Source organism: Perognathus longimembris, chromosome 15, assembly GCF_023159225.1.
Source record: "Perognathus longimembris pacificus isolate PPM17 chromosome 15, ASM2315922v1, whole genome shotgun sequence".
Taxonomy (NCBI): Eukaryota; Metazoa; Chordata; class Mammalia; order Rodentia; family Heteromyidae; genus Perognathus; species Perognathus longimembris.
Genome location: NC_063175.1, coordinates 36,930,750 through 36,958,649, shown reverse-complemented (window position 1 = coordinate 36,958,649; position 27,900 = coordinate 36,930,750).

The window sequence follows — 27,900 nt, the reverse complement described above, 5'->3', positions numbered from 1 at the left end:
ATGAATATAAAATGATTAGTTAGGTGATCCTTTTATTTACCTGAAATTATGAAAGTCAAAAAGAAATAAAAATAGATACCATGTTAGAGATGAGAGTGATATTCAAAAATCACTTCTATTTTCCTGTTTGCTTCTGATCAGTTAGCTGTATTTACAAAAACACAAGGTATTATTTATGGCTTGCTGTCCTTTTCAATTTGGTGATTTTTTTCTCTAATATTTATTTAGGAAAAGCATATTTGAAACCACACATGCACACATACTTCTGGAAAATATCAGCATTTTAATTGTGTGGCAACAACTTAGCTTGAATCCCTATCATTTATATCTTAGGCACAGAGGATGATAGCAATGTGTATCTCAGCCTATTTAAAGATATTAAAAGAAGTAAAAACAAAGAACGCTAAAAAACAACAACAAAAAACCTAAAACAAAGTTAATTAAATTGTCAAAATTCTTTTCTTCTGAATAATTATTTATTTTTTGTCAAAGTGATGTACAGAGGGGTTACAGTTTCATACCTTAGGCAATGGGTACATATCTTGTAGAGTTTGTTACTGCCTTCCTCTTTCCACCCCTCCCCCTCCCTGTTCCCTCTCCCCCCATGGGTTGTTCACTTGGTTTATACCAAATGGTTTTGTAAGTATTGCTTTTGGAGTCATTTGTCTTTTTGTCCATTGTCTCTCAATTTTGATATTCCCTTTCACTTTCCTAGTTCTAATACAAATATACAGTATCCAGGGTACTCAGATGAGATACAGTGATAGCATGGGGACAACCACAGGAAGGAGATACAAGAGGAAGAACAACAACAAAAAGCTACGGTTTCAAATGGCATGTTGAAAATAATTACAACAGTGATATAACACTTGTTCCCATTACATAGAGCTCATTTCACTTAGCATCATCTTTTGTGTTCATAAGGGCATAGCTATCGGGCTATTGTGATCTACTGCTGTGACTAGCCTAAACCTGTACTAATTATTCCCTATGAGGGAAACCAAAGAGTCCATGTTTCTTTGGGTCTGGTTCACTTCACTTAGTATAGTTTTTTTTTTTTTCCAAATCCTTCCATTTTCTTATGAATAGGTTAATGTCATTCTTTCTGAGAGAAGCACAAAATTTCATTGTGTATATGTGCCATATTTGGCTGATCCACTTGTCTACTGAGGGGCATTTGGATTGGTTCCATATTTTAGCAACGACAAATTGTGCTGCGATGAACATTGTTGTGCTGGTAGCTTTAGTGTGTTCTTGCTTGTAATCTTTTGTAAAGTGTCAAAATTCTTATAAACTGTAACCATATAAAACTAAGAATGTGAAGACCTTGCAGAATGATTGCATAAGTACTTGATGCTGTTATAGTTTGAGTCAGTTTAGATATTTGATTTATCTAAAAATCATCTAAGTTCATAGAACACAATAAAATAAAAATCATTAATATTGGGCCAGGAATATGGCCTAGTGGTAGAGTGCTTGCCTTGTTTGCATGAATCCCTGGGTTCAACTCCTCAGCACCACATAAACACAAAAAGCCAGAGGTTGTGCTGTGGATCAGGTGGAAGGCTGCTAGCCTTGAGCAAAAAGATACCAGGGACAGTGCTCAGGCTCCGAGTCCAAGCCCCAGGGCAGGCAAAAAGAATATTAAAAAATTTAACATTATGCAATGATAAATATGAGTATATATATATGTATATATATATGTATATATATACATAGATTTCTATACACACATACTTTGTAAGTATGGATATTATATGTGCATGTGTATAAAATACACACACATACACACACACAAACACACACACACGCACACACACAATATTTAGACCAGTGCCTAGGAGCCCTAGTGTTTACCCTAACTCTTCCTGTAAAATTTTCAGGCTTCTGGCTTCACATTGAGGTCTTTGATCTATTTTGAATTGATCCTGGTTTCAGGTGATATCTAAAAATCTAGTTTTAGTTTCTGCATGTGGATGGCCAAGTTTTCAGGACCATTTGTTGAAAATGCTGTCTTTCTTCCAAACTATGTTTCTGGCCCCCTCATCAAATAAATATTAGGTGGCTTTAGGTCTTTGTGTTCATTTCTGGGTCTTCTGTTCCATTAATCCTCAGGCTTATTCTTGTACCATTACCAACTGTTATTTTTATTACTATGGCTTTGTAGAACTTTGGTATTGATATTCCTCCAACACTTTTATTCCTGCTAAGGATTGGTTTTGCTTTTGCTATTTGTGTCTATTAAAGTAACGATACAGGATCCCACAAATCACAACAAATCAAAGGAGGACTGGAGAAATGGGGTTTCATCAAACCTAAAAATTTATGAATGGTAAAACACATGGCTAGCAAGCTAAAAAGAAAGCCCACAGAATGGGAAATGATTTTACCAGCTATAAATCAGAGAAGGGCCTAATATCTAAAATATACTTAGAGCTCAAATATTAATCCCTCTCCCTCAAATAAACCCTCAAAGAAAAAACAACCCAATTAATAAATAGGCTAAGGACTTTAAGAGAGACTTCTCAGAAGAAGTAAAAATGGCAAATAGGCATATGAAGAAATGTTCACTATCTCTGGCCATAAAAGAAATGCAAATCAAAATGACATTGTGATTCCATGTCACCTTAGTTAGAAGGGCTAGTATCAAGAACACTAACAATAACAAATGCATGTGTCGATATGGCCAAAAGACAGGCAAGAATTCATCAAATATACACACTGGTTGTATATATATATTTCTCAGAGTTGAAAAATATAAGGGAAAAAGTGGCTCTAATGGGAGTATGGATGTGAAGATGTTTAAGTGGTGACACAGATAATGATATATTGTATTCATAAACTGCTTGGTCAAATGGTAAAAACAAACTCATTATGTATCCTAAAATTAAGTAAGGGAAAAGTTGACGTTGAAAAAGTTGACATTGAAAGTCATGACAATATTCATCAAGATGCACTGTATTCACACACTGCTTGGTGAATGGAAATTCCTTTGTACAACTACTTAAAGATCACAAATATTTTTCAAAAGATATGTATATTCATTGAGCAACAGTGATTAATTTTTCTCTGAGAACTTCCAAGGACAAAAACACACATAGTGCAATAATGGATGTGGTAATTGTTAAGACTTGATGGTTTATATTGTCTTTCATCATATTTTTTAGTGTGTCTTTGTCAATGTAACACTCCATTTTGTCAGCTGGAATAATGAAATTTCTTTAGGAATATGGAAGTTTGAATGCATACAGGGACAAGTTTAAGAAAGAAGATGGTTGTGTCAGTAATTTAAATAACATTTTCTGAAGAAAATCCAAATGGCTTTTTAAAGTGAGTTTCATTATGGCATTATAATACATGCATATAATGCATTGATCATGTTCACTTCCCGATTATCATCCCTTGTCCCCTTACAACTGCTATCGATCTCCTCCTTCTGCTACCAATCTCCTGCTACTGAATGATCAGTCTTTCTTTTATGTATCTTGCTTTAAAATATGTATCTGAAAGTAGTAGCTTAAAATCAACACTAAGTATTGTTTTTCTTGTTACTTCCATATATGATATATCATCTTAGATTTAATATATTCTCTTAAAATACATCTTGTGACATTTTTTAAGAAGTGAGTCAAAAAAAACAACGACGTTGGAGGGGATGTGGCCAAACGGAAACCCTACTTCATTGTTGGTGGCAATGTAAACTGGTTCAGCCACTCTGGCAAGCAGTATGGAGATTCCTCAGAAGGCTCAATATAGAACTCCCCTATGACCCAGCAGCCCCACTTTTGGGTATCTATCCAAAAGACCACAAACACCACTAAAGCCACCAGCACAACAATGTTCATCGCAGCACAATCTGACATAGCTTGAATCTGGAACCAACCCAGATGCCCCTCAGTAGATGAATGGATCAGGAAAATGTGTTACATATACACAATGGAATTTTATGCCTCTATCAGAAAGAATGGCATTGGCCCATTTGTAAGGAAATGGAAGGACTTGGAAAAACTTATACTAAGTGAAGTGAGCCAGACCCAAAGAAACATGAACTCTATGGTCTCGCTCATAGGGAATAATTAGCACAGGTTTAGGCAAGTCACAGTAGAGGATCACAAGAGCCCAATAGCTATACCCTTATGAACACATAAGATGATGCTAAGTGAAATGAACTCCATGTTATGGAAATGATTTTTTTATTTTTTTATTTTTATTTTTTTGGCCAGTCCTGGGGCTTGGACTCAGGGCCTGAGCACTGTCCCTGGCTTCTTCCCGCTCAAGGCTAGTACTCTGCCCCTTGAGCCACAGCGCCACTTCTGGCCATTTTCTGTATATGTGGTGCTGGGGAATCGAACCCAGGGCCTCGTGTATATGAGGCAGGCACTCTTGCCACTAGGCCATATCCCCAGCCCCGGAAATGATTTTTATATCACAGTTGTAATTACTTTCAACGTGCCATGTGTAACTGTAGCTTCTATTATTGATGATCTTCTTGTATCACCTTCCTTTGGTTGTACCTATACTATCTCTGTATCTTATCTGAGTATATTGGAAACCGTGTATAGTGGTATACTAGGAACTAGGAAATTGAAAGGGAATACCAAAATCGAGAGACACAGGGTAAAAAAAGACAAACAACTACCAAAGCAATACTGCAAAACTGTTTGGTGTAAATGAACTGAACAACTCATGGTTGGGGGGGGGGAAGGAATGGAAAGGGGGAGGGGGAATGAGGGATGAGGTAACAAACAGTACAAGAAATGTATCCAATGCCTAATGTATGAGACTGTAACCTCTCTGTAATTCAGTTTGACAATAAAAACTTAAAATAAAAATATTCTTTATTTATATTTAAATATTATACAGAGACTGTGGAGGTACAACCACAGGAAGGTAATACTGGAATATCATCAATAATAGAGGCTACAGTTACCTATGTCACATTGAAAGTAGTTACAACTGTGATATAACAATCGTTTCCATAACATGGAGTTCATTTCACTTAGCATTATCTTATGTGTTCATAAGGGTATAGCTATTGGGCTCCTGTGATCCTCTGCTGTGACTTGCCTGTACTAATTATTCACTATAAGGGAGAACATATAGTCCATATTTCTTTGGGTCTGGCTCGCTTCACTTAGTATATCATTTTCCAAGTCCTTCCATTTCCTTACAAATGGGGCAATGTCATTCTTTCTGATAGAGGCATAAAATTCCATTGTGTATTTTTATTTGTATATTTATTTATATTTAGTGTGCGATTTCAAAGCATTGTGTTCAAACTGTCATGTGATCTTTTACTAGAATTTTAGTATCTGATTCATAATAATGCAATTAGAGGAAAGAAATATCTGTTGTTTGCTTGTTTGCTTTTTTTGTTATTGTTTCAATCTGGCACTCTACACTTCACAACATGGATTCCAGGAACTAGCAATCATGTTTTATCAGTAATTAGTATTCTAAAGAAAGGTACTGAACCTCTCTTGTACATTTTCCACATGCCAAGTGGTATGTTATTCAAATATCACAGCTGCACAGAAATATGTGGGTTGTGTACACAATGTATCACTCATATACCCACAAACATTACACACACACACACACACACACACACGAGCACTGAGCTTTTTTGGCAGTTGCTCTGAGTTGGATTTCTATGTAACAGATGTATCATTTCCAAGAGGGGTAAGATAAGGAAATAATGTTGAACTGAAACCATTTCCACTAATTTCAAAACAAAGCCATAGTTACAAACTATTGAAACTATCTGATGGATGAATATATTTGCTCAAACCTAAATAATGACAATACATTTCAACGATTATAGTCTTCTCTGAGTATCAGTTGTAGCTTAAGCATAACTTTCAGTGATCGCAAGTATTCAGATTTCTGAACTTATATAAAAGTTGGAGTCCACAAACTGCCTGGAGCTCAGTACTTTTAGAAGGCAGCAAATTGTGATTAACTTGATGCTTTCTTTCTTTCGCTTTCTTTCTTTCTTTCTTTTTCTTCCTTTCTTTCCTTTTCTCTCTTTTATTTTGCTCATTTATTTTTACTGTTATTGTAAAGGTGACATCTATTTTTTCATTTTTTATAGAACTGTTCTCATCTTAGGTGTTAACATGGCAAAGGGTGACCAAATATTAGCAATTATTCTTGAGATAAAACAATCAAAAGTTTTCTCACTTTTTTCCTTTTTGGTTCACTATGAACTATATTTGACTTGTGTGAATGGAATAATCAGATAGATATTGACAAGGAATGACATCTTCTGAGTCTCATATTCCATTCTCTTTTCTTATCTTATAAATTCATTGAACAACAATAAGATAAAGCATATCCAGTGCTCACAGAATTGTTCATATACAACAAACTATATGTAATTCCTATACCCTTTCTTTTTATGGCAGATCCCATAATTAAAATCTTAAGGAAAGCATATATTGAAAATCTCACGTGGTAAATAAAAGTCCATCAGAGTTTACTATGATTCATTGGAAGGGTATAATTCCTTATGTGGTACAGAATAAACTTTCTGCTATATTTATTTATACTTTATTTATGCTTTATTTATACTTTATCCCTATATTTATTTATATTATCATTATACTGCTATTTATACATTGTGTGTTAAACTCAAAAAACTTAGTTTATTCGATGACTCAATATTTATAATTCCTTCATGATGGAAACATTCAATGCCCTCTTTTTAGCTATTTTGAATTGTATGGTGTGGCATTGTGCACTCTATTGTTATCCTCTGTGTAATACAAGCTCACCTTATTCCCCCAGTATGGCAGTAACTTGGGAACTACTTAAGCCATGTGTTACTATTCCTTCCTTTCTTACATTCTCCCCAATCTCTGGTTACTACTGTTCTACTCTCTAGTTCCATGAGATCATTTGTGTTTATAGATTGTACAGATGATCAATGTGATATGCTTTTGTCTTTCTATACCTAGTTATTTCATCTAAAATTTGAACTTCCAGGTTCACCACATTGTTTCCTATAAGAATAATTGTTTCTCTTCATGGTAGATTTCTTTACAGTGATAGTCTCCAAGAATTTCTTTGCAATGTATTTATACTACAGTCCTTTGTATTTGAAGACAATGACCTTTCTACTTAATGTTAACCACCTGTGTAGCTGAAATGTGAGATACTTTTACCTGCAAATTAAATAATATTAGTAGTCTACTTTTATTGTTAATACAAACCTGCTTTTCTTTTTTTTTTTGGGGGGGGGGGCAGTCCTGGGCCTTGGACTCAGGGCCTGAGCACCTTCCCTGGCTTCTTCCCGCTCAAGGCTAGCACTCTGCCACCTGAGCCACAGCGCCCCTTCTGGCCGTTTTTCATATATGTGGTGCTGGGGAATTGAACTGAGAGCTTCATGTGTAGGAGGCAAGCACTCTTGCCACTAGGCCATATTCCCAGCCCCAAACCTGCTTTTCTTGAAGTGAATGAATCCATCTAAGAAGTTAAAAAATATTGCTAACTTAAACAATGAATAACAAAGTTATATATACAATTGAATAAGTTGTACAGGTATTATCACATAATTGTATAATATAATAATTATAAGGATAAGAGAACAGTGGGATTTCTTGTTAGTGCTGTGTTATTGTTGCAGCTATTGTTTTGACTCTGGAAACTTTTCTCTCCTCTACTTTTCTTTATCAGACTCTTCATAATCCAAACATATTTATGTATCTTTTATAGCAGTGATATAGTGATATCAGAAATAGTTACAGCTAAAACATGCTGTGTGATAAATCAGAATGATAAGAAGTCAATCTCTGCTGGAATGATGGAAATGTATCATGCTAATTATTGTACTCTTTGATCTCTTATATGAGACGAATCTTTATTACTCAAAACACTATTAATTAGGTTTTTCTGTTATTTTCACCTAAGGGCATTCTTAAGCAATAAATCTCTCTCTGCCTATCAATATGTCCTTTGCCCAAGTATTCTGCATTAAAATCTTTATATAGTTAGACTTGTATAAATTTGGTAGACTGAAGAATCAAAGTGAATGCTATGCACAAAAGTAACAAAATCCATAACCTTGAGTCTAAGAAAAATTAAATAGTGAGAAATGCACAAGTCTCTTCTTGTGTGTAGTAGCACCTATATGCAATGTTTAGAAAAAAAATCTGTAGGCAATGCAGGGATTCTGAAAATTCGGAGTCTGAGAGAAAGTCTAGCACAAAACAGGATCATATGGGATGAAATCAAGTTAGTTTGGCACACTTGATATAAACCTATCATGGAAGAGATTTACTTCTGTAAACCTGATCTTGGGCCTCTTATATTTAATATGTCTGCTTTGTGTTTGCATAGTTACAAAAAGCAGATGATCAAACTAGGAGTTCATGAATCATACAACATATTGTCATACAAAGGCATTTTCTTTTCCTTTTGATTCACAATGCTTACCGAGAGGTAGATTAATGAGAATAACACTCATCCACTTGATAGAGGAAGAATATTTGCCACACAGAGAGTGAATGCCAAAGTCATTATTCTAGTTGTTCAATTAAAATGGATCAGGTCTCAGTGGAAAATGAAATCTAACCATTTCTTCTGAGCACAGACTGGCTTGACCAACACAGCTAAGAACTCTGAGGAAATGTTTTGTCACTTAACAACAGAGCATAGTACTTAAACTGCAAGGCAATGCTTCACAGATCAGGCCAAAGACAAACAGGGTGTGTCTCTGAGTTGTTGAGTTAACCTGTCAAAGCTTTGAAGTTGGAGTCATCTTGAAATTTAGTAGTTGAGGTCATTACCTTTCATATGGAAACGTGATAAAATATGATGCTATGCTCTCAGAAGAGGGAAAGTTCATTCCAAGTTCTTATCACAGCAAAACATGTCAATCATGTAGCAAACAAATGAAGTGATTGGGATTATTTTTGAGGTTCCAAGAACTCTGTAGTGTACAGTCCTCATTCCTTCTACAGTCAATATCTCCTTATTGTCAGAGCTTGTTTGCTCCAATATAGGAAAATGGTGTACATAGTGGTATTTTCCAAGATGAGCCAATTCTGTTTCTAAATATCTGTCTCACCCTCCTGATGGTGCCCATGTCCCCATGGTACAATACTGTGTCCATTCTGACTCCAACATTGATATTTTCAGAGTTACAAGAAATGATGTTCAGCCTGATTTTCTCGGTTTCTCATAATCTTTTAATCATATTCTATTGTGTCAGTCTTCAGTGACATCTTTTATAGCTTTATTGCAAATATCTTTAAATTTTATAGATAATGTTTCTTGTATCCTATTTTACATTTCCAGCTCTAGGATTTCATCATGTCATTTTCTTTCTTTTATCCATTTCAAAGATCATATAGCATATTACAGATTTAAGAAAGTTTAATGATCATGGGTTACAAGTCCTTTGTTTCATAGCCAGGAAGCAGAAAAATGTTAAGCGAATTGAATGCTGCCAACTGTAACAATAGCAGTTAAACTTATAGATAATTAAAAGGCAGGAAAATCATCCGTTTTCCATAACTGAAATTAATTTTTTTCTAAAACTATAAATGATTTTTACTGTAATTGAAGGATTATGCTAAATGTTCTATTTTATGTCTCTATTGGGCATTAATTAGTTTGTTCCTACTAGAAAATTTATTTCAGCATTATCATCTAACTTAATTTTAATACTAATTTTTATTCAATTAATGAGATACATTGATTGACATTTGATTATACATTTGCTTGAATTGTGCTATTAGCTTTTGAAAGTTAAGCTTTACAAGTATTAGAAATTCCATTCATCAGTGAAAAAAACTATCATTCTGAATGGTATAATAAATATGAAGTTATCCACCTACTAGGAAATTGTAGACTGTAGTCCAGTTCTTCCTACTAAGTTTAGTTGTTATACCTCCTAAAACTTTTTAAAAAATGTTACCTCTATGTAATACTGATTTTATAGTGATTATCTATACAACCACTTACATCTTTTTCTCTCTCCCTCTCTTTCTCTTTCTCTTTTACACATACCTGCACACATGCACAAACTGAATGATAAAAGAAAGGTCTAAAGGTAATGTGAATGTGATGTGCATTTTATTACAAGGAACTTTTTTCTTCTATTTTACTTTGCCAATGGTAATATAAGGAAATATAAACAAACAAGGAAGGCCATAGTGTAGAAATCTACAACTTACCTTTCTAGACACTAAAATTCATACAGCTTTGGATATGTTGTCACTATTAAAGTGTGAGGGGTTATTAGGACTGTATGTTTTTGTTTACTGTAGGAACATGTGAAATATTTTCTGTAACTATTGTTATTATATGTAGCAGTTTTGTTTTTATGACACTCTACTTGATAGAGAATTGTTGAGTTCTTAGCATTCCACTGTCTTAAGAGGGCATATTGAAATCGACTATTTGATCAACCTTTACACAAAACTGGAAAGTCTGCAATGGAAAGAGAAACATCCATGTTTCTGTGGAGATGGGTTTCAGTACTCTCTTGTAGAACAAAATTCATAGATGTTTGAATTTTATGTTTGCATATATCTTATGCATAGCCTCTTATGTGCTTTAAATTGTCTCAAATAACTATAATAACAAATGCAATGTAAATGTGAGGTAAAAGATATTGTAGTGTATTGTATAACAGTGGCCTAAACATTGATATATGTTTACCACAGACATAAGGTTTTGTGAGATATTTCCATCTGCAATTTCAGAAACGTCCAATGCAGAAGACAAAGAGGTGGAGGGATAATTTTACTATAGGTCTCTTGACTTTTCCTGTACTCTTGCTGGCAAGCATTACAGGTATTCAATAACTAATTCATAAATAAGTATATATTTTTCGCAAACCTACTAACCATGTGTTTTCTAGCTTAACTCACTTCAAAATCTTTGTCTAATGAAAGAATCATTGTGAGGCACATATTACATTATGGATATGATCTATCTCTGATGATTATAAATGGTACATCATGAGATGTTGTAACTGACAGAGATCTTGGAGATTATTTGGTTCCAGTAATTAATGTGGCAGTCAGGGAAATTGAAGTTAGGTGAACAGGGTCATGAGCTCATTATTGTCATGTTTCCTACAACTAGAACCCAGCTCTCATAATTTCTATTTCAATTCCCTTGACATTATTATTCTTATTTGGTGTTGGTTGTAGGACATTTATTAAGTAATAAATTTAGTAGGAGGATTAAATCATATTTTCTACCAGTGTATGTGAGGCCAAAGGGAGAAAATAATTCAATAATTGTCAGCTGCAATAGTGTGCCCATATTAAAACTGTGCCTGGTAATAAAAGCTAACAGACATATGAAAATACAGTAGACAAATAATGCCTAAAAGAGTCCCTGAGCACAGAGATTTTTATAGTTTTGAACTTACACTCCTATGTCCTTATCCAGAACATTTTTATGAGGAATTATGTAAAAGAGTAGATTAACTTGACTTAACTGCCAAAGTGATGAAGATGTAGCCTGACAGTGTTTATGATGTCCATTGCTTTCTGTCTCGCTCTCTTTCCCTTAACGTAATTGGCTTTGACTGGGCAAATCATGTTGTTTTCATTGCAATGTCATTGCAATTTATGCTTCCATAAGGCACATGAATAGATTTTTTATTTCATTTGCTTTGCATTTCATTTTAATACCACCAAAGAAAATTACCTACACAACTATGCATGCTACCTTTTATTAGCTGCACCAGTTTCTATTTTCATATTTTTGGTCACCATCAAATTTTGTTTTAGCTGTACTATAAAATTAACTCTGCTTCTACAATTAGATCATTTACCTTTAGACCCAAATCATGTGAATTCTTTTCCTGTGGAATTGTAGTAAATGCAGGCACAAACCCAGTAAAACAAAATGTAACATAATCTACTTAATATTGCATAACATTTACAATACAATTTCATTCCCAAACAAAAATCTTGCTTCAGATTGTATTGCAGTCATTGCTTTAATAACCCTTAAGAACCAAGCAAACACATAAAGCCCTAATAAAAAGATTCCTTTTGGTGGGTGTTGACAAATTAGTTGTACCAACCTTTTATTATATGTAAATTCACTGTTTCTAGTCATAGGACTAAACACAAACACTGTCAGGATAATGATATTTTATACATTTTTTTTTGTAAATGACAAGTTAGTGATGGAATTGGCAGGTATTGGGGAATTGATGAGACTCTGGAAATTATGTTCCTCAATGATAAATGATTTCTTTTGTGTGGTTTTCTTTCAGAGTTGGAAGCAAATTATTTTCTCTCTGCATCCTGCTATCTAGTCATCAGTTAGCATTTTGCCATTTGTGTTTGGCGCTTCCTTTGTATTTATACTTTTCTTTTAGTTTCAACCACTAAATAATGTGTTTCACAGTATCTTAGAATTCTGGTTTCTCTCTTATGAGCAGTGTAAAATTATGGGGGGAAACCAGAACCAGGAGATGGAAACTGAGTTGTATGAGAACAGAACAAACTCACAAATGGCATATTAGAAATGTCAATCAAGTCCTAAATCATAATGGAGCAGAGAGTCACACAAAGTGTCACTGTACTTCAAATTGTGTAAGTCTGTTATTCTTTTAGCCATTGTCATGCATTTCTGATCATGTAAAGTTCACTCTTACAATATGTTGAGGCAAGAGGGTGATATGGCATATCAAGGATTAGGAAAAATATTATAAATATACACACATACATGTATATGACATGAAGGGGAATTGAACTTCGCTTATACTACACAAAACCCTATATATTTTTAGCATCGGTTGAGTTTCTATTAAAAACTATGTATTTGTAGGGTGTCAGTGGCTCATGCCTGTAATCCTAGCTACACTCAAGACTGAGATCTGAGGATCACGCTCCAAAGACAGCCTTGGCAGGAGAGACTCTTATCTCCAGTTAACCACCAGAAAATTGTAAGTTCCACTGTGACTCAAATGGTAGAGCACTAGCTTTGTGCTGAAGAGCTCAGGGACAATGCTCAAGCCCAGTTCTCAAGCTCCACTACTGCAAAACTAACTATGCATTTCATGACGATCTACTGTGGCTTTAGGAAAACTAAGTATTCAAAAAAAAAAAAAAGAGAGAGAGAGAGAAGAGACTAGTGTTCTTTCTATTAGTGGGAGTCCTGTTGATTGTAAAGATAAAATAAGAGGGTAAGACTCATCTGAATAAAATAATGTGAATTTAGATGAGAGATGAGTAAATAGTAGATAGAAAATAGATAAGGATGATGTAGAGAGATAGAATGAACATATTTGTAATTAGGGGAACATTTGAAAGGATGTTGGAGAGGAGTGAGGTTGATAGAAAGTGAGCAATGCCACCGAACTACATCTGTGAATGAAGATGAAAAAATGAACCTTGCTGAAAGTGGTTGAATAATGTGGAATTTAGAGTTTTAGCCTGGTTAGAATGTGTGTGTGATTGTGTGTGTGTGTGTGTGTGTGTGTGTGTGTGTGTGTGAATTATACAGATAAATGAGGTAAAACAACTCTAATCAGCATACTCTAAGAAAAATGAAGGACAGGAAAGTAAAATTCATCCTGTCCATGGACTCACGCTCATGGGAGGAAAAATAGTGAACAGAGAGTGAATATGGTCAATATACTTTATGTGCACATGTGAAATTAGAATGCAGCAGATCTTGTTGAGATTGGTATGGGAAAAGAAAGGGGAGGGATGAGAGAGTGTATGTTGACTTGTATATGGACGTGTCTAAATAAATGGCTTTGTACAACTAATTGATACTAATAAAATGTGCTCAAGATCAAATTGACTTAAAATGAAGAAAAAAATAAAGGTTCAGTGGTTAAGCAACTTTTCATGTTTTAGGATCAAATGTAAGCAGAAACAAAGATTTGATTGCAGTTGATAAATGTTGCAATTGATATGTTTTTCATGTTGTTGGAATCATTTTTTAAATTTATTCTCAGTTTAGCTAACAGTGATATTTGTGTAGTTGTCACTAAATGTTTGTCACTCAAATACTTACACAATTACATATTTGAAGTGGCAGAGAGTTTTAAAGAGGGAGTAATCTGTATTTGAAGAGGATGATGTTAAGTAAAGAGGATAATGTATTTGAAGTTTAGCCTGGAAATAAGATGAACCAGAGTTATATAACAGGCATAATTCAAAAATCAGCATCATAGGGTTTACAGTTACACTTAGGAAAAATAGAGGTTCAACTTATACCATAACAACTACTATTCGTCAGATACCTACCTACCTGTCCTCAGTCATTCAATTTGCTCTTAGGAGAAAAACTACCTAAAATTCAAATGATACAAATTTTTAAACTTTCTGGTTGAATATAGATTGAACAAGGCTTATGCTTCGTGAGTATGCACCCCATTCAAAACATTTTGGTTGTGGTAAATAAAAATTACTGAGCTAAGAAGCCTTCTCATTCTTCAGCATGATAAAAAATAACTCTAAGTATGCTTGTTTTGTGAAAAATGAAAGTTAATGCTGTACACGTTACATTTTATAATATGAGCAGAAATCCAGAGACCATCAGTATATCACTATTGTGTGTATACAATTAACTCTTTTGTAGTCATTATGTATTATGTTTAGAGACTAGGAATATAATTTCATTTATTCAGTTGATATTTGGTAATTTAATCCAGTTCATTGTATCCACTGAGGAAGAAAAGCAGAAACAGAAATCTAAAAGGAACAAAGTGCTAAAACCATGAAACTCTCCCTAGCAAGAGAGGCTTTCTTCTCCAAGTGTGAAGACTTGGTCCTGGTGGTCAGACGACTCCTCCTGGAATATCCACGTGTTCCCTTCTCGGCCTTTCATACAAGCTTCCACCAGTCATTTGGCATAGCATGAAGTGTACTTACATAATAAAGAGGCATGGCTTACCTCTGCAATCTGGTTTGCATCACAGATTTGTTCTCATTAGGAGTCAGAAAATTTCCTTTCAGATTTTTACATCATGATGACATTTATGCAGAAATTCAAAGACATCTTTAGATTTGGTCAATTTCTCTGGGAATGTGCCACAAATACATGAGTTACATATGGTACTAAATGACTTCTCCTTTATTAATTTGCCTTGTGTTGCTAGATCCTGGTCCAACCTCAAACCACGAAGCAGAGAAAATGCTTTTTTTCTTCTCATCACTGTCTCACCTATGAAAAATGATGATCCTCAAGAGCTTACTTTATATATCACTTTACTTCCGAAAGGTAGGAAGGTAGCTATCTACACATTTTTAATAAAAGTTTAGAATGGCTTTAAATAAACCAGTATCATTTTCTTTGGGGTTGAAGAAAGCTAAGGAATTGCTTTACCTATGCTAATGTCCATGGCAAGAAACCATGAATTTAATTGTAAATCCTGGATATGGGTCATTTGGAAAATGTTTTCATATGAAAATGAGATAAAATCACTCAAATCTTGATTTTACAGAAGGAAAATATTCAAAAAAGCTCCAGTACTTGAATATGGGGCATTTATATAAGATGAAGTACTTGAATAAAATTTGATGCTTCTGAAAGATTTTCCTATGTAAATATATGCATTTACCTCTTCCTAGGGAGTTAAGTTTCTGCTTTAAAAATAAAAGAGAGAACTAAAGAAAAATACTTCATACTCAATTTCCACTCCTAGACAAAGTTTCAGAACAGAAAAAAGAAACAAAACGTATTCAGAGTAATACACCTACAAGAAATGGCTCATGTCTATAATCCCAGCTACTTGGGAGGTAGAGATTGGAGGATCAAGGTTTGAGGCCAGCCTCCAGGGGTTTAGTAAGATTTTTTTTTCCCTGAAAATTAAGTAAGGAACAAAGAGTTGGAGACATAGTTCAAGTGACTGGATATCTGACCAGTAAGGGTAAGGTCTTGCAATTAAACCTTTAGAAACTCTCTCTCTCTCTCTCTCTCCTGATGTTTTCAAGTTTTGTAGAGTTATGTAAACATCACAACAGCTTTATGGATAGGCATTGTCATTCTCATTCAGTGGAAAATGAAATGAAGAACAGGGAGGCAAATAGTTTACCAACTGGTTTGAAAACAGCACTAATTAGAACTTAGATATGATTGATTCTCAAGTTCATTTTCTTTCTTACCCGTCACTTTTCATGAAACTAAAGAAATTAAAACACTTCAAATGGACAGCCCTATACAGATTTTAAAAAAATCAGACTACTTTACATATGGGTCCTTTTGCTATCACTGACCCTTAGAACTTATATTCTACTTTTACTTTAAAATATTTAAATGTTACATTTGTAGATACAAAAGATGGAAATAAACATGAATTAAACTTGAAATAAAGCTATTGTTCACTTAAAGTTTCTCTGAGGAAAACACTACAGGAGATACGAGAGAGAAGTTGTTACTACACTCATTGCCCAATGACCACAGAATACTTGTTTTTGTTTCTGTTACACAATTCTTCACGATGTACATTGCCAACTCTAATGTTGTATGCACTTGACCAATGAGATGGAACAGTATCAAATTAATTCTAATGGCTGAATATAAGCCAGAATCACTGAGGCTAGACATGTTTCCTATTTTTCCTGCTTATTTAAATACCAATTTTGCACTGGGTTTGACTAATTGATTTAATTCTTCATATGATTGGTGTACTTTAAGCTTCAGGATGCATTACATTGCCAAACATCCACTGTGAGTCACCACATTGGTTTTTAAGGCTGAAATGTTCAAACAAGCCATTTGATCAGAAGGAAGAAGAGAACAAAGGAAATGATGATGATATACTGAGTCAATTAAACACAGTGATTCTCTGCATGAGGAAAAGTCTTCTTAACTAATGAGTCTTCGGAAACTCCTGGAACATCAAAAGGTTTCTAGAAGATGCCTTTGTGATCATCTCTCTGTGCGTATGTGTGTCAGTGCTGGAGCTAAACCTAGAGCCTTGCACATGCAAGACAAATGCTCTACCACTTAGCTATGAGCCCAGCTGACAGGTATCTCCTTGAACAGTTAGAAGACATATGTCAGAAACAAGGAAACTGGGTTTCTTTGAAGTGTGCACTTTCCCATGGGAAAGAAGGGGAGCACTTTCTTGAATTTGGTAATTGCATGTGTACCCCACTTACATGGGATAGTGAAAACATTTTACACAAGATTAGTAAGCTTCAGAAATAGGCTAAAAAAATAATACGTTATACCTCCAACATGCAGAAAAAGGTGTTTCAAATGGCAAAGCATGTTTAAAGTATATTTTACAATGGACAAAGGAATAAACTGAAAAAATATTGCCGTTTTCTTTTGAAAAGAATAAACAGATGGAAGTGTATTATAGCTGATTTTCAAGTATGTGGAAAGACTAAGTCATTCATACTCATATTAAAAAGCAGTAGCTCTCAGATATTTTCATCCGTTAGAAATAACAACCTACATTTTTTAAAACAAATGACTAAGTCAGATGCTTGTAAATGAATATTCACAGTGGCAGTGATCAGAAGAGCCAGAAAAGGAAAAAAATGTCCATTGGTGGATGAATAAATAACCAAAATATAACCTATCCTTATAATGGAATATTATCTATCTGTGAGAAGGAATGAAAAACTGATACATGTTACATTCTGCATCATGGGAAAACTTTAGATGCATTAGGACAAGCGAAAGTATCCAGACACAAGACCATCCTTTGTATGATTTTGTTTTATAAAGTACCAAAAACAAGGAAAAGAAAAGAAATTCAGAGTCAGAAAGAAGATCCAATGGTTCTAGTAGCAAGAGTGAAGAAGAAGTAAGGAGTGACTGGTTCATGGGTGTGAAATTTCTCTGGTAATGATGCAAATATTTCATATCTAGAAAATCATTTTGGCCATACAGTATTGTTGAATGTAAACATGCCAGTGAACTTATGTTTGGCAATAGTTTGTTTTCTGTGTTGTGAATTCCACATACTGTGTGTGCATGTGTATATATAATACACACATATATATATAAACACATACACATACATAAAACATACCTTCTAATGTATATGAAAAATTAAGGGACATGTTCACATAGGCAACCACTGCTGATGGCTTATTCTATAGTAATGTCACTTGATTAGTTGCCAACAGAAAACTATGCATATTTCACACAACTATAGGATCAAATATGCAAATGAGGTACAAAACTAATAAACACAAATTATCAGCATAATTTAATGTGACAGTCTTATGCTCTAAGTGACTCCTCCAATGTGAATATGACTTGCACTGAGGCCCAGGTTCCCTCATAGGTAAGAGTCTGCCACCATTATGTACGTAGTGATGACTTAATATTCCAACCCTGTGCTACATTGCTTTGTTTCTGGCATTGGAAACTCCATTTGTACAGCATGGCATGCTATCAAATAGTCCCTTACTCAGAGGCATATTTGTGGAAAACAAATGAATAACAGACATGAGCTGAGTATGGAATTCTTATGGCGATATTCAATTACAAGTAAGGAGACCTTGTAATTTGTCTTCCAAGTAAAAGAGATGTGAAGGTAAATTGAGAATATTATTAAAAATTACTCTAGAAGAGCAAGTTACAAAAAGAAGAAAAAGAAAAACTGCAGCAAGCAACACATCACATATAGACACTACTTATAATTATGGTCCATTCAAGGTACAAAATTAGTGCAAAACTTTGTACACATGTGATTATCTTACTTTTGTTCCTCAGACCTAACTTTGTCTTTTGCCCTTATCTGCTTTATGAACATTATATCCAAGTTTATAGAATTTTTTCCACCAGAATTCACTATTATTCGTCTGTCAATGGAATTTAGTGTTTTTTTTCTTTTGCCCATAGTTGTTAATGCCACTCTGAACATTTATGAACGTGTGTCTGTTTGATTTGTTCATTTTTTAAAAAAATCTATGATATCGGTTTTCATAGATGGAAACTTTCAGAATACTGCTTTGGGGCATCATGAATTACTATTACTATTCCCACACACCTGGAAGTACAATACAGTGCCCAGACTCCTCCATCTCAGTTTCTTCAACTTTGTAAGAGACAGTGGTGATATATTTCATGTTTACATCTTACATTGCTGTGAATACTTTCATTCGTGATGAGTACTTCCTGTACTACTCTCCATACTTTTTTAAAAAAGTTTAACTATTCTGATTTGTGCAGGGCCACACTCTTCATCATTTTTAGATTAACCTGATTATAAAACAAAATCAATAAGGCAGAGTTTCTGGAAGCCTGCACTTTCCCTTTACTTTTTTGTACTCATATGGATAGAACTGGAAGTCTTGCATATCCCAGGCATTGTTCTCCCACTTGAACCTTGCATAAGCCCATGTACCACTGGTTTACTATGTGTATCCATAATACATTTGAGAACAGAAATATTTGTAGGCAGCAGGGTCATCAGGGTCCCTATAACGCGATAGCTTGGTATTTTCCTTTGAGAACGGTGACATTGCAATTCTACTGTTCCTCATTACATATGAAGAACCCCAAAGCAGAATTTCACATTTAATCTTGGAGAAATTCTTTCTTGCCTGACACAATCACAAAACAAGGAGAAAGCATGTAGGAAAGGAAATGTGTATATATATATATATATATATATATATATATATGTTTGTGTGTGTGATATATATATGTGTGTGTGTGTCCGTGTGTCTGTCTGTCTACATATACATACACATATACATGCACATATATACATATATACACACATATTTACATATATATTTATATGTATGTATATGAGAGGGAAACAGTATAGTCTTACAATGAAGCAAGGTAAAAATTTTAACATGAGAAGGCTGACAGAAGAGACTATGCGAGGATACTTTCTTCCATCTTTGTTAGTATGAAATTATTTAAAGCTACAACCTTAAAAAGGAATTTATTCTACTTCAAAAAAGGAAAGAAGTTTAGTATAATACTAAGCATGTAGAAATTCCACTCACCAGGATTTTATGTTCAGCTGCAAGGTAGTTAAGGGACCAAAAATATCTCAGACTTTTCAATGTCAAGAAAACTATAAATCGAAATTAATATATGTTATCTTTGTATCCAAAATTCTAAGGAAAATAATTTTATTGAACATGTACTAAATGATGTTTATAACTCTTCTTTGACTTTTGCCCGCTGAAGTAAGACTGCCTTTATAATATCTTTACTCAAGATGACTATGACTGATTAAAATTGCAAAAATGTGTTTTTAAGGTATACAATTCAGGATGAGTGTCCCACACACATTCATAGATAGATTTATACATAAGAAATTGATAGGGAGTATCAAGAAATCAAAACCTATAAGGAGAGAAGGAAGGTGAACTGGGCAGAGGAAGGGGGTGACCCATATGTTAAATAAAGAATCAGATGGTATAAAGATCTGAGTGGAAGAAAGAGGTCAGATTTTTCTGCTTACCATCAACAAGTCACTGGACATGTGCTTCCTCCATCATATAATTAACATTACTCTTCTCAAGCAGTAGCAGTCCTAGATATTGTCACTTGTCATTATTCCCACCAGTTGATGACATTACGGTGGAAATTTGGAAAGTTGGCATCTGGGCTGTGTATGGGCATCTACTGCATCTTTTCTTCTCAAATGCAATAACTTGAGGGCATAGGTAAATGATGTATCTCGTATCCCCCTCCCAAAAAAAAGGCACTTAAATTTTTAATTAATGTGGAACAAGTTTGTGAAAGAAGCTGGATTTGAATGTCCCTCGGGAAGGGCATATGCAAAGACATAGCTGACTTGTCAGAAAAGAAAAACATTCATAAAAACTGAAGCTAAGAGAGAGAAGAATTGGTACCATGTGGTTTATCCTTGAGAAGCAAACAGAAACAAGGCTATAGATATTAGAAAAATGTTTTATTTTTCATTGAAAATATACTCATAAATCAAGGACATCTAAAGATATTTAATTACCAAAGGACACATGCTGAAAGATTACTTCCTGAAGAAATCCTTAAAGAAGTGCAATAATTCACATTCACTGAGTTGCAATGGATGCCTATGGAGAAAACAAGTTGTAGAAAATGTAGATTTCAGTATGTGTGGACTAATGACTTCCACAGATACAAGGAAAATGTGGGTCAAAGGTCAGAGAGCACCTGACTTCACATCATGAAACTTGGAGAATGCCCAGTTTTTTGTGTATTAGAAGTGAGAAAAATCAAGGTTTAGGGGAAATTTTAAGCTCTATTTTATGTGTACTCAGTGGGACAGAATTTCGTTATTAGTCTTAGAGATATCACCACTAAGGAAAGAAACCCAAGGGTCTCCAGAGAGCTCATAACTGCCACCATAACTTTCCTTAGATATTTGGAAGACATGTCCCTTTCAAAAGACATTTCTAACTTAATAGTTTGCTACATCTAAGGGAAAAGTGTTCCCTTTGCCTCTCACCCATCATTTTTACCTATAACGAAGACCAATTACAATGTCCTTAAAAGAAATTCACTTCCAAGTTTTTATTGAGTTAGGCCACATGCCTGGCTGACCAAGCTACAATCCTCACAGACTAGATGGCTGCACTTCACTGAAGAGCAAAGTGATTAATGGATAGCCTTTACTTTGCCAAGCTTTGGGGATTAGACCAAAAAAAGGATCCATTTATGTATTAAATAAATGATAAAGATATTATTTTTGCCAGACATTAGATCCATAAATAGAAATGCATTAAGCATGACTGTGATTTCCAAATAATTTTCCCCAAGGGCGGAGAGATGCTGGGAAATAGATCTCAGGGTGCCTGGAAATTGACTTTTTAGGGACACATCAGCTGAATGGACACAACTTCTATTGTTGGTCAGCCTGATTAATCAGCATACAATGTTAATGAAGTCAAAGTCAGAGGTTGGATCTTTCTCTGAGTCAGTTATTTTGGTTGTTTTGCTCACAGTTGAATCTGAAGCCAACTTGCTGAAAAATTGAGGAATCTTGCAGTGAGAGCATATATGTATTCTCCAGCAAAGTATATTATTACTATTAAGAAAACAAAAAAAATTTCAATACACTAATGGTAATTAAAATGTGATTATGGAATATTCAGGCCTGTGATTTACAAGCTATATATGTTTCTAAGTGGTTGTGTTAATATTTTTATTTTGTTCTGCTCATCCAACCATCATCATGCATCATTAACTGTGTACATACAACTGTAAAGTGTTTTATATATACACTGTTGAATGATTTTTTAACTCTGTTACTAGGAATAAGTCCCAGGAATATACTCTCCAGATACTTATTAAATATAGGAACAGAAACATTTGATTGGCTATTGATATCTTTGTGGTATACAGTGAATGGATGTTTTTCCCAAAGTTACACAGATGAAAATTTCCAGGAACAATTTTTATACCAGGTGTTCTGAATTTAGCAATAGCACTCCACAGTATTCACTGGGGTAGTGAAAGCAAATAATCTAAAATAATAAATAGTAATAAAAATAATGATATGAAAATTCATAATCACTGAGAGAATATTTTTGAGTTAATAGGAAAGAGATGTCAAATTTTAGTTGAGCTAGGATTCATGACTAGGGAAGAGATGGAGAAGACAGGATGCAAGTGAAGGAGTAAGTGGGCATAATAAAATTTTGGCATTGATAGAAAAAGGTAAAAGTTCATTGAAGGTCAAATTAACACAACAGTATACATTTGCTGATGATAGAGTTATACCCACCAAAGTTCTAATATAATTATTCATGACAGTCTACTTTGTCAAGCTATAGAAAATAAAGACATTTATCATAATTCTTAATTCTGGTTGGATGATGGTGTAATGGACATCTTAATATTTTCTTCTGTTGAGTATAACATGCTGCACATTTTCTAGGCAGCAGTTTGTTGACACATTTTAATAACTACACTTCAGAGTCTTTCACTGAGTCATCCTCCTTACCCCTTTTACAGGATGTTATACTTAGCAAACGAATCAACAACTGGAAAAAATATTTGAATACAATAGGATTTTAGAAGCATTATTTACTTGAAAGAAATCATGGTAGTACAAGGCAAATGATTAATAAATCAAACTACAACCATATGATTTGTGTGGTAAAATGCTATTATGAAGAAGTTATAACTGCATATTAAGTTAAGGTATATAAAATGAGATATGCAATATTTTTTTCATTTTGAATGCACATTTAATGAGATATGCAATATGTCTTCATTTCACATGTATTTATTTTATATTCCTCGGCAAGAGTTAGTTTATTCACTGCTCATTGAATAACTGCAGACATAGGCAGTTATTTTTCCTATAACTAATATAGCCTTCAACATAAGCCCCATTCTGCATTAAGAAATGAAAACTAATTTACTTTAAACTTCTCAGCTATTAATACATCAACTGTCTGCTCAATATAAATGACCTCTATTCAACTCACATGCATTCTGTTATCTACAATGGTGCTGGATATATAAGGAGAAATAAGTAGGAAGATAACAGGCTTTAAGTTCTTTTAAACATGGCTTTTAGACCTTCCTGATACATGCTGGGAAAAAACTAGTCTACTAGAGGATATTTTTTTTTTGGTCTCAGACTGCTCCTTTTTTGCTTTATGCTTTCAGGGAAACTGATAGTCATAACACTCAACATAGCCTGTTTTTCCTTGTACAACTCTCCTTTATCAGTAGAAATTAATTTTAGAAAGGGTTTCACCATAGTAATTAATAAGCATCTATGTTACAATTTACTCAGCTTAACCAGTCAGATCAAATGGTCCCAGTCATCATTACCATAGTAAGCTAACCACTGTGTTCTTACATTAGCTAGGTATACATCTATCCCTCTGTCTTTCTGGTTTCTGTATATACACTCAAAGGAACAACTCTAATTTCCTTTTTCTTAAATGTCAACCATAGCCAGGGACAATAGAGATAGAGTTAGTTCCCTGACCTAAATTCCTACTGCCACTACTTCATATTCTATGCTGCGCGAGCAACAGTTTTGTGTTTGAGCTCTTTGGTACAATGGATAGTGTGTGTGCTGATTTCATAATTCTTAGTGGTTTTAGGTTCTGCTTTCCTCACTCTTTCAAGGTAGGCCTTCAAGTGGGGACACAGAATGATGTGGATTATAAATGGTTTATAACTCTATATCTATCTCCATGTCTTTTCTTCCTATGACCAGTAGTTCCAGAAGAGATGACAAATCCATGACTCCATTCCCTATCCTAAGTTCTCCTGGAACATCTCTGTATCTTATTTGAGTACACTGGAACCGTGTATACTGGTATTAGAAGTAGGAAACTGAAAGGAAATACCAAAATCGAGAGACAGAGGGTAAAAAGACAAATGACTACAAAAGCAATACTTGCAAAACTGTTTGGTGTAAACAACTGAACAACTCATGGGGGGAAAGGGAAAGGGAGAGGGGAAGGGGAGAAAGAGGGAGGAGGTAACAAACAGTACAAGAAATGTATCTAATGCCTAACGTATGAAACTGCAACCTCTCTGTACATCAGTTTGACAATAAAAAATTTTTAAAAAGTTTTTGATATAGTTCATAAGGCTCAAGTCCTAATAAGTTAATTAATAGTTCCAGATATTTGGAAACAAATGTTCTTTACTATTACTTTCTAAATTACAGGAGATTAGACTCAACCCCCCTAATTTTATGGTAATTTCTTTATGGACTTAAGAAATATAGCATTGAAAGAAGATGAATGGTTCATGTTTTTGGTTTTGGTTTTCATTGCAGAATTTAATCTCTGTATTCCTAATAAAATGAACTCATGGCTTAGCCCTGAAAGTGCAAGGCTACAAGGAAACATAACTTAAACACAAAATCTTGTACTTTTAAAAACTTAAAATTAAAAGTATTCCACTACAAACAGAGATATATAAACCAACTAAAAGGATATATAAAAAATTGAAGGTTATTTTGGCTAAAATAATAAGATATTTCACCTCAATATTTGTAGCTGTGAAGTTTTTAAGTGTTCTAAGCAAATGCATGAAATTTATAGTGATCAAATAATGCTAAAATAATCAATATTTATTTAATCATTTCTGTAAAATTTCCCTTTCCCTGGGGAAATCAGCCAACATAAAAAAAATAATTGTGCAATATTTTGGTTTAAATTGTCTAAACTTTTTAAATTATGGGGGCAGGGAGAATTCCTTTGCTTTCTCCAAAAGGAGAGGCTTTAAAATATATTTATTATTTTCATTTGAATTTTCAAAGTAAACATTTCAGAAGACAAGCTGTATCAGAGTACAGTTAGTTCTTTATTACTTTATGGTGGGTCTTCCATTGCACAACATCTGGTTATGGCTCATTTTTGCCAGTACTATTTCATCAGAGACATTTTGTTCCCATTATTTATCATACACAATAAAGCAACTTTGTGTTACTTTTATGGTTCCAAGTCTCTCATAAGGCAGGCAGTGGGGTTTTTGTGGGGTGGAGAATGGAGAGTGGATAGAGACATATCCCAGTGGAATGTCTTGCAAGCAGCCAAAATGATGCTACATTGCCAAAATACAAAGATCACATTACTGAACCAAAGATTATCGTTCAGCATTAGTCGTGAGGGTTTTATCATTGATGGAGATTTTAGCAAGTCAATGTTGACACACAGTTTCAAAAGAATCACTCAGTCATTACTTTATGTAGTCATTCCATAAAAGATTTTTAAAATGGGAGCACGAAGTTCTGATGTAGTAGGGTGTATGTGACCTACAGTTATAGACTGTATTTTTCAAGAAGGAAGTGTTTTAAGAATTTTACCCTAAAGTGTTACCATAAGTGTTCAAAATGATAGATACCTTTAACCTGATTTAAGCATTATCAGATAAACATCACATTGATGTGTGATAATTTTTATGTTGTTATTTATCAGATTAAACTTGATTTAAATTTTAAAAGGAGAAGAAATAGAACTTATGGACATAATTGAAAAGAAGTGATACCAAGAAAGAAGAGAGGGGAAGAAAATGAGAGAAAATAATCTTAAAATACATAGTGTCTGTGTATGAAGTTAGCATTAGGAAACTCACTGAGAGCTGTGGAACAATAGGAGATGGGGGAGTAAATGCAGAGAGAGCATTAAATGAGGTTCATCTGACTAAATTATAATATATATGTGTGTACTAATTACTATAATGTAACCCTGTTTATTATTAATATATACTGAAATAACTAAATCACAGAAAAGAAAACAGAATATGTTTTGTGCTGAGTATCAATAGGAGGGGATAGAGCCAACATAGAAGGTTCAAAGACTGAATATATTTGAAACACTTCATAAACTGTATGAAAATAGAGCACTGAAACCTGTTGTAATTGCTTTAAAAAGGAAAGAAGGGGACTGAGGGAGAAAGATCGATAGGATGGATTTGATTTGGGCACATTGTATGTATGGAAATATCACAAAGAAACTCCTTGTAAAATCAACATATGATAATACAGGATTTGGGGCAAATAATATTGTGTTAATATACAGATTAAAACAACTTCTCAAAGAGTAATTAGGATTCAATAAGCAGAGGAGTAAAGGAGGGAGCTTCATGTAGAAGGAACAAATAAATGATACAAGGAAAACATGGTCATTAACACATGTGTTAGTGACCAGGAAAGTGCCAGTTTCACTTGCCAAATTGCTTAACTACATCTGCCTCTGCATTCTATTTCCATTACTGCTATTGTTCGTGATTAATGTATTAAAGGAACTTCTTCACAGGAGCTTTTGTTATGTGGGCATGGTGGCACATGCTTGCAATCCTAGCACTTTTCTGGTAGAAGCAGAAGAATATCCAGTGTGAGGAGAGCTTGGACTACACAGAAAGATGATATTAGGGAAAAGAAAGAAGGAAGGAAGGAAAGGAGGAAGGGAGGAAGGGAAGGAGGAAAGAAAGAAAGAAAGAGAGAAAGAAAGAAAGAAAGAAAGAAAGAAAGAAAGAAAGAAAGAAAGAAAGAAAGAAAGAAAGAAAGAAAGAAAGAGAAATACGAAGGGAGAAAAGAAAGAAGGGGGAATGAAGGAAGGAGAGAAAGAAGGAAAGAAAAAAAGAGGAACCTATTGTTAAATATATATTTTTGTATATACTAGCTACTTTTTTAAGCACCTTCCATGCAGTCTCAATTAATGGAGAGGTATGAGATACTCAGTTTTTCAGCTGGTTTTACAGAGGTGAGTTTTGATGCCTATAGACCCTGGTGGAAGGATGGCAACTAAAGCCTGACTTCTAAGACTATGTTACTGAACTCCTAAATGATCCACTTATCTCTTATTAGGAGTTAGATTACAATATAATTTTCTGATAAAATTTGCAACTGCTAGGCACTAGTGGCTCACACCTGTAATCTTAGCTATTCAGAAGGCTGAGATCTGAGCACATCAGTTTGAAGCCAGCCTAGGCAGGAAAATTCATGATACTCCTATTTTGAATTTAATCACCAAAAATCTGGATGCTGAGCTGTGGTTTAGGTGGTAGAACACCAGGTGCAAGCAAAAAAGAATGTAGGGACAGCACTCAGGCCTTGAGTTCAAGCCCAAGATTGGCGCGTGCGCACACACACACACACACACACACACACACACACACACACACAGAGAGGGAGAGAGAGAACATTGCATCCATCTGTTTACATATTGTCTATTGATGTCTGTGCAGAATTTATGATAGAGTGTAGAAGAGTGTAACAGACACTAGCTGGTACAAAGTCTAAACATATTTATTATATAGCTCTTGACAGAAAATGTTTAGACTTCTATGGAGATTGCCTTGTGTTGGATTTCTCTAGAAAATCATCTTACTCTACTAAAAAAAATCAATTCACTTGGAAACAATTGATTAAAAATGTATCAGGTGACAGACATTATGGTATCTGCTAAGACAAAAGCAGCATACAAAACAGAAAATGGTGGTTCTTTGTGCAACATATATTTTAAAATGATCAAAATGGAGAGGAAGGGCCACAGTGAG